Raw genomic sequence first — 9,945 nt, forward strand, 5'->3', positions numbered from 1 at the left:
TGAATGGATAAAGAACAAGATCTAACTATATGCTGCTTAGAAGAAACCCATTTCACCTATAAAGATACACATAGACTAAAAATGAAGAGTGGGAACAAATATTCTATGCAAATAAGCCAAAAAAAGAGCAGGAATAGCTATATTTATATCAGAAAAAATGTACTAGAACAATAAAGACTGTAAAAAGTGACAAAGGTTACTATATAATGAAAAAGCCAATTCTGCAACAGAATATGACAATTATAAGTATCTACACAACCATCACTGGAGCACCCAAATATATAAGGCAAACATTAATACATCTAAAGGAAGAGACAGACTGCAATACAATAATAGTAGAATGTTCAACAATCCACTCTCAGTAAGGGACAGGTCATCCAGACAGAAAACATCAACAAAGAAATATTGGAGTTAAACTACACACTAGAACAAAGAAATCCTAACTGACATTTACAGAATATTTCACCCAACCGCAATAGAATCACATTATTTTCATCAGTACATGAAACATTCTCCAGAATAGACCACATGGTAGGCCTCAAAACAAGTTCAAAGAAGTTATAAAAAGTAGTAATAATATAAAGTATCTTTTCTGATAACAATGGAATAAAACTAGAATTTAATAATAAGAAGAATCTTGGAAACTGCACAAACACATGAAAATAAAACAACATGCTCCTGACTGATCAATGGGTCAATGAAGAAATTAAGTAGAAAATTAAAATATTTCTTAAAACAAATGAAAATTGAAATACAATAGACCAAAATCTATGGGATAAAGCAAATGACGTACTAAGAGGGACATTTATAGCAATAAACACCTATATCAAAAAAGCAGAAAGACTTCAAATAAGTAGATCATTCACCTTAAGGAACTAGAATACCAAAAATGAACTGAACCCAAAATTGGTGGAAGAAAATAAATAATAAAAATCAAAGCAGAATTAAACATAATTTAGACTAAATGAACAATACAGAAGATCAATAAAATTAAAGGTGGTTTTCTGAAAAGATAAAATCAACAAACATTTAGGGAGGAAAAAAAGAGTACACCAAAAATAAATAAAATCAGAAACAAAATGGAGACATAACCACTGGAACCACAGAAATACAAAGTATCGTTAGAGACTATTATGAACAATTATGTGCTAACAAATTAGAAAACCTAGAAAAAATGGAAAAATCCTGGACATATACAACTTACTAGGAATGACCTATGAACAAATAGGAAACCTCACCAAATGAATAACTAGTAATGAGATAAAAGTTGTAATAAAAAGTCTCTTATTAAAGAAAAGCCCAGGACCTGATGGCTTCACCTGAATTCTACTAAATATTTAAAGAAGAACTAATACTAATTCTATTCAAAATCTTAAAAAAAAAAATTGAAGAGGAGGGAATACTTCAAACTCATTCTAAGACACCAGCATTACCCTGATACCAACACCAGATAAGAACACAACAAAAAAAGAAAACTACTAGCCAATGTACTAATGAATATAGATGCAAAAATCCTCAACAAAACCAAGAAAATTGAATTGAACAATAGATTTTTTAGATCATTCATCATGATCAAGTGAGATTCTTCCCAGGGATGCAACGAGGGTTCAACATATGCAAATCAGTTAACATAATACATCATATTAACATAACCAGGAACAAAAACCATATGATAATTTCAATAGGTGCTGGAAAAGTATTGATAAAATTCAATATCTCTTTATGATAAAAATCTCAGAAAAGGAACATACCTCAAAATAATAAAGGCCATATATGGCCAATTCACAACTAACACTGTACTGAACAGGGAACTCTTGAAAGCTTTTCCATTGAGATCCAGAATACGATAAGAATGCCTACTTTCACCATTTTTATTCAACATAATACTGTACGTTCTCACCAGAAAAGTTAGGTGAGAGAAAGAAAAAAAGGCATTCAAATAGAAAAAGAGGAAGTTAAATTATCCTTATGTGAAAATAACATAGTTTTATACTTAGAAAAACCTAAAGTCTCTAACAAAAAATTGTTAGAACTGATAAATTCAGTAAAGTTGCAGTAAACAAAATCAATACACAAAAATCAGTAGCATTTGTATATCTCAACAGTGAACAATCTGAAAAATAAATTAAGAAGCAAACCCATGTACAATGGCTTCAAATAATATAAATTACCTAGAAATTAATTTAAGCAAAGAAGTGAAAGGTCTATACAAAGTAAACTATAAATGACTCATGAAGGAAATTGAAGAAGACACAATAAAATGGAAAAATATTCCATGTTCATGAATTAGAAGAATTAATACAGATTTAATGCAATATCTTTCAAAATATCAATGTCATTTCACAGAAATAGAAGAAAACATTCCTAAAAAGTATACGGAACCACAAAAGAGCACAAATAGCCAAAGCAATACTGATCAAAAATAACAAAGCTAGAGGCATCATGTTACTTGACTTCCAAATATGCTACAAAGCTATGGTAAACAAATAAGCATGATACTGGAATAAATACAGACACATAGACCAAAGGAATAGAATAGGTAACCCAGATGTAAATCCATACATTTATAGCCAACTTATTTTTCACAAAGGTGCCAAGGACATATAGCAGTTAAAGGATAATCTCTTTAACAAATGATGCTATGAAAACTGGATAACCATATGCAGAAGAATAAAACAAGACCCCTATTTCTCAAAAATCAAATCAAAATGGATTAAAGACTCAAAACTATGAAACCATTAGAAGAAAATATTGGGGAAACACTCCAAAACATTGGTCTGAGCAAAGACTTTTCATGTAAGACCTAAAAAGCACAGGCAGCTAAATCAAAAATAAATAGGATTACATCAGGTTAAAAGCTTCTGTAGAACAAAGAAAACAATCAATAAAGTGAAGAGACAACCCACAGAGTGGGAGGAAAAACACTGCAAATTATTCAACTGACAAGGGATTAATAACCAGAATACATAAGGAGCTCAGACAACTCAACAGCATGAAAACAAATAATCTAATTTTAAAATGGGCAAAAGATATTCAATAGACATTTTTCAAAAGAAGACCTATCAATGACCAACAGGTATATAAAAATGTTCAGCATCACTTACTATCAGAGAAATGCAAATAAAAATGACAATTACATCTCATTTCACACTAGTTAAAACAGCTTCTATAAAAAAGACAGAATAATGTATGCTGATGAAGATGTGGAGAAAAGGGAACCCTAGTACACCATTGGTGAGTATGTAAATTAACACAGTCACTATGGAAAATGTATGAATGTTTCTCAAAAAAACAAAAATAGAACTACTGTATGATACAGCAATTCTACTATTGGGTATATATCTCAAAGAAAAGAAATCAATGTATCAAAAAGATATCTGCACTCACACATTTATTGCAGCACTATTCAGAATAGCCAAAATGCAGAATCAAAGTAAGTGTCCATTAATGGAAGAATAAAGTAAATATGATATAGAGACATCATGGAATATTATTCAGCCATAAAAAGAATAAAATCCTGTCATTTGCAGCAACTTGAATGGGACTGTAGATAATTATGCTAGATAAAATAAACCAAGCAGAGAAGGACAAATATTGCATGTTCACACTCATATGTGAGAGCAAAGTGGATCTCCCAAAGCTTTAGTATAGATTGGTGGTTACAAAAGGCCAAGAAATGTAGGGGAGATGGGAGGGATGAAGTGTGGTTGATTAATGGGTAGAAACATACAGTTTGATAAACAAGACCTAGTGTTTGATAGATCACTATGTAACTACAGTTTACAATAACTTATTCTGTATTTTAAAATAGCTAGAAGAAAATAATTCAGGTGTTTCTAGCATAAAGACAAATATTTAAGGTGATGAATATTGCAATTTCACTGATTTGATCTTTATAAATTAAGTGAATCTATTAAATCGTTACATGTACCTCCAACATATGTATACACATTAAGTATTAATAAGGGAATAAAATTTTCAAAAGTGATTCGTGCACTACTATTATGGTATTACAGGATTCTGTATTTGTTGATATATTTACCTTTACCAGAGATCTTTACTTTTCTCTTACGCCTTGGTGTTGCTGTCTGATGTCTTTTTTTTTTCAACTTGAAGGACTGTAGCACTTCTTGCAAGGCAGGTCTAGTTTTGATGAACTCCCTCAGCTTTTGTCTATCTTGGAAGGTCTTTATTTCTCCTTCATCTTTGAAAGACACTTTTGCCAGTTATAGTATTCTTGTTTGGCAGGTTGTTTTCTTTCAGCACCTTGATTATATAACCCCACTACCAATGTTTCTGCTGAGAAATCTAATAATTTATGGAGCATCTTTGTATATGACAAGTCAATTTTCTCTTTCTGTTTTCAAAATTCTCATTGTCTTTGCCTTTGGACGGTTTGATTATAATGTATCTTGTGGTGGACTTCTTTTGATTTATCCTAGTTGGGTCCTTTGAGCTCCTTGAATTTGGATGTCTATATATATATATATATTTGCATACCTGGAAAGTTTACAACCATTATTTCCTCACATAAGCTCACTATTCTCTCTCTGTTCTCAATGTATAAGTTCTATAATGCAATACTGGTCCACTTGATAGTGTCCCACAAGTCCCTTTTCTTTTTCTTCTTTATCTTTTTTTCTTTTTGTGCTTTTCACTTAATAATGACAAAGTACCTGTGTTTGAGTTTGCTGATTCATTCTTCTGCTTAAGTTTTTGCTGGACCTCACTAATAAATTTTTTTTTTCTTTTTGAGACAGAGTCTAACTGTTGCCCAGGCTGGAATGCAGTGGCGTGATCTCGGCTCACTGCACGCTCCGCACCCCCGGGTTCATGCCATTCTCCTGCCTCTGCCTCCCGCGTAGCTGGGACTGCAGGCACCCGCCACCTCACCTGGCTAATTTTTTGTATTTTTAGTAGAGACGGGGTTTCACCGTGTTAGCCAGGATGGTCTCAATCTCCTGACCTCGCCCGCCTCGGCCTCCCAAAGTGCTGGGATTACAGGCGTGAGCCACCGTGCCTGGCCCTCTCTAATAAATTTTTATTTATTTTAAATTATGCTTTAAGTTCTGGGGTACATGTGCAGAACATGCAGTTTTGTCACATAGGTATACAGGTGCCATGGTGGCTTGCTGCACCCATCAACTCATCACTTACATTAGGTATTTCTCTTAATGTTATCCCTCCCCTAGCTCCCCACCCTCTGACAAGCCCTGGTGTGTGATGTTCCCCTCCTTATGTCCATGTGCTCTCATTGCTCAACTCCCATTTATGAGTGAGAACATACGGTGTTTGGTTTTCTGTTCTTGTGGTAGTTTGCTGAGAATGATGGTTTCCAGCTTCATCCATGTCTCTGCAAAAGACATGAACTCATCCTTTTTTATGGCTGCATAGTATTCCATGGTGCATATGTGCCACATTTTCTTTATCCAGTCTATTATTGATGGACATTTGGGTTGGTTCCAAGTCTTTGCTATTGTGAATAGTGCCACAATAAAACATACATGTGCATGCATCTTTATAGTAGAATGATTTATAGTTCTTTGGGTTATACCCAGTAATGGGATTGCTGGGTCAAATGGCATTTCTAGTTCTAGATCCTTGAGGAATCGCCACACTGTCTTCCACAATGGTTCAACTAATTTACACTCCCACCAACAGTGTAAAAGCATTCCTATTTCTCCCCATCCTCTCCAGGATCTGTTGTTTCCTGACTTTTTAATGATCACCATTCTAACTGGCATGAGATGGTATCTCATTGTGGTTTTGACTTGCATTTCTCTAATAAACAGTGATGATGAGCTTTTTTTCATATGTCTGTTGGCTGCAAAAATGTCTTCTTTTGAGAAGTGTCTGTTCATATCCTTTGCCCAGTTTTTGATGGGGTTGTTTGTTTTTTTCTTGAAAATTTGTTTAAGTTCTTTGTAGGTTCTGGATATTAGCCCTTTGTCAGATAGATAGATTGCAAAACTTTTCTCTCATTCTGTAGGTTGCCTGTTCACCCTGATTTTAGTTTAGTTTTTTTTTTTTTTTTTTTTTTTTGCTGTGCAGAAGCTCTTTAGATTAATTAAATCCCATTTGTCAGTTTTGGCTTTTGTTGCCATTGCTTTTGGTGTTTTTAGACATGAAATCTTTGCCCATGCCTATGTCCTGAATGGTATTGCCCAGGTTTTCTTCTAGGATTTTTATGGTCCTAGGTCTTACGTTTAAGTCTTTGATCCATCTTGAGTTGATTTTTGTGTAAGTTGTAAAAGGGGTCCAGTTTCAGTTTTCTGCACATGGCTAGCCAGTTTTCCCACCATTTATTAAATAGTGAATCTTTTCCCCATTACTTGTTTGTGTCAGGTTTTTCAAAGATCAGATAGTTGTAGATGCATGGTGTTATTTCTTAGGCCTCTGTTCTATTGGTCTATATATCTATTTTGGTACCAGTAGCATGCTATTTTGGTTACTGTAGCCTTGTAGTATAGTTTGAAGTCAGGTAGCATGATGCCTCCAACTTTGTTCTTCTTGCCCAGGATTGTTTTGGCTATGCAGGCTCTTTTTTGGTTCCATATGACGTTTAAAGTAGTTTTTTCCAATTCCATGAAGAAAGTCAGTGATAGCTTAATGGGGATAACATTGAATCTTTATATTACTATCCATGAGCATGGAATGTTTTTCCATTTGTTTGTATCCTTATTTCCTTGAGCAGTGGTTTGTAGTTCTCCTTGAAAAGGTCCTTCACATCCCTTGTAAGAGGAAGATATTCACCAATCAGCCTGGCTAGAGATTCTAGGGTCCTCTCAAACATTTTCAGGAATGTGTTTTCTCTGAGCTTGTGCATTTACTTTCCTAATTAGAGAGGTTTTCTGGTTTCTTTTTTAGAAGCCCATAGTATCTTTTTTCCCGCGGTATCTGTCTGTGTACTGCAGGTTTGTAAGATGTAGCAACAAGCTGCCTAGCTCTCCTTTTTTTTTTCTCAGTGGCTCCTAGACATCTAAAGTATGCCAGGTCCCTGTCAACACTCTGAGTCAGATGAGACAGAAACCAGTCCCTCAGGCAGCCCCCTGAAAAGCTGAAACACTGGACTACATTTCAGTCTTCTCTTTCCTGAGACAGAAGCCACAATTTGGACATTGTTTTTTTTTCCTGATTACACTAAGCACTTAGCTGTGCTAGCTTGGAAGGAAGGGTTATCATGGGTGAAATGCAATGGCTTTTATTATCCATTTAAACACAGCTGTTCTTGGCTTTATGCTTGCTTGGGGTACTGTGACTTCTTAACTGATTTGTGGAGTTCTCATAAAGACCTTTTGGACTATATATTGTTGTTAGGGTCTCTGGGGAGGAATGACGGCTGGGGCATTTTATTCTGCCATCTTGCTCTGACATAGAGCTTTTAGATAAACTCTATTTAAATATGGGTTGGCAGAGCATGCTGCGCCAATTTAGCCCCACCTTCATTCCTCCTCTTCTTATATATAGCCTCAAATGATACAGAATTTTCTCACAGGCTCCTACAGACATTTTATATCCATGTTTTTTAGTCTTTGAAAATGCAGTATTAAATACTACTTGCAGGAAGCCCTACTAGGTGGGTTCCTCTCTTCTTATGGGTGAAAGGACTCACTGCTTCCTGAATGAGCTCACTCAATTGATGGCAGTTGTAGTCTTCAGAAAATGAACTTTTTCTTCTTTATTGAGCTGTAATCTGCTTCTTTATAGTTTCTACTCATTGCTCCCAGTTCTACCCTTAGTAGAAACGAGAATCAAGCTTATTTGAGGTTTCATTTTTATTGTTAATTACACAGGGCAGTATTTTATTTAAAGATGGATATAATGCCTCACTATATTCTGGTCTGCTTCTGTATTAACATCCATAAGCTCTTCTGCCATATGGATTCAAGGCCTTCTCTCCATTCTTTTGCCCTCCACTGAGTCACTGAGTCACTGAGTTGCTCCTGTTCTTAATAAATTTGTTTTTTTTTACAAAAGGACCCCTGAACTAAACCCAAGATTCCAGATGATGTATGACCAGTGCAAAGTGGAAAGGAATAATTACTGCCTGAAATTAACTCATTGTGCTCCTGACAATGGGATCTCTACTTATTTATTCATTTATTTATTTGTTTGTTTGTTTTTTGAGACAGAGTCTCACTTTGTCACCCAGGCTGGAGTGCAGTGGCATGATCTCAGCTCACTGCAAGCTCCGCCTCCCCGGTTCATGCCTTTCTCCTGCCTCAGCCTTCCGAGTAGCTGGCACTACAGGCACCTGCCACCACACCCGACTAATTTTTTGTATTTTCAGTAGAGAAGGAATTTCACCACGTTAGCCAGGATGGTCTCACTCTCCTGGCCTCGTGATCCGCCCGCCTCAGCCTCCCAAAGTGCTGGGATTACAGGAATGAGCCACTGCGCCCGGCCCATTTTTTAGTATTTCTAAGCAGTTAGCTCAAGTTAAACTTCGCTTTTTCAAAAATCCCTCATACATTTTTTCACATACAATCATGGCAGTTCAAGTATTCCTCATCCTATACTTATGAATGGATTCCCACAATTTCCAGCCCCAGAGTCCTAAATGAGGAATGTAATTAACATAGAAAGCAGGAGGTTTAAAGAAAAAAAAGAGAGAAGATTCAAATAAATGCAATCAGATATGACAAAGATGACATTTCAGACAATCCCACAGAAATACAAACGATCTTCAGAGACTATTATAAACACTTTTATGCACACAAATTAGAAAATCTAGAGGACATGCATACATTCTTAGAAACACAACCTCCTAAGATTGAATCAGGAAGAAACTGAAAACCTGAACAGGCCAATAGCAAGTTCAGAAATTGAATCAGTAATAAAAAACCTACCAATCAGAAAGAGCCCTGGACTAGATGGATTTACAGCTGAATTCTGCCAGATGTACAAAGAACTGATACCAATGCTACTGAAACTATTCCAAAAAAATCAAGGAAAAAGAGTTTCTCGCTAACTCATTCTATGAAGCCAGCATCATCCTGATACCACAACATGGCAGAGACATAGTGAAAAAAGAAAACTTCAGGCCAATATCCCTGATGAAAATAGATGTATAAAAATCCTCAACAAAATACTAGCAAGCCAAATCCAGCAGCACATCAAAAAGTTAATTCACCATGATCAAGAAGCCTTTATTTCTGGGATGCAAAGTTGGTTCAATAAACACAAATCAATAAATGTGATTCACCACAAAAGCTCATCAAAAACAAAAACCATAAGATCACCTAAATAGACACAGAAAAAGTCTTCTTTAAAATTCAACTTTCCTTCATGATCAAAACCCTCAACAGATTAGGCACTGAAGGAATATACCTCAAAATAATAAGAGCCATCTATGACAAAGTCCAACATCATACTGACTGGGCAAAATCTGGAATCATTTGCCTTGAGAACTGGAACAAGACAAGGATGCCTCTACTGTTACATAACACTCCTATTCAACATAGTACTGGAAGTCCTAGCCAGGGGAATCAGGCAAGAGAAAGAAATAAAAGGCATCCAAATAGAAAAAGAATAAGCCAAAATATCCCTCTTTGCTGATGATATGATTCTATACCTAGAAAATCCTAAAGACCCTGCTAAAAGGCTCCTGGATCTGAAAAATGATTTGAGTAAAGGTTCAGGATACAAAATCAATGTACCAAAATCAGTAGCATTTTTATACACCAATAATTTCTATCTGAGGGCCAAATCAAGAAAACAATCCAATTTACAATAGCTATGAGGAAAATGAAATATCTAGGAATCCATCTAACCAAGGAAGTAAAAGACCTCTACAAGAAAAACTACAAAACACTGCTGAAAGAAATCAGAAGTGACAGAAACAAATAGAAAAATATTTCATGCTCATGGATTGGAAGAATCAATATAATTAAAATGGCCACACTGCCCGAAGTAATTTACAGATTCAACACTATTCCTATCAAA

Source organism: Symphalangus syndactylus, chromosome 6 (assembly GCF_028878055.3).
Source record: "Symphalangus syndactylus isolate Jambi chromosome 6, NHGRI_mSymSyn1-v2.1_pri, whole genome shotgun sequence".
Lineage (NCBI taxonomy): Eukaryota > Metazoa > Chordata > Mammalia > Primates > Hylobatidae > Symphalangus > Symphalangus syndactylus.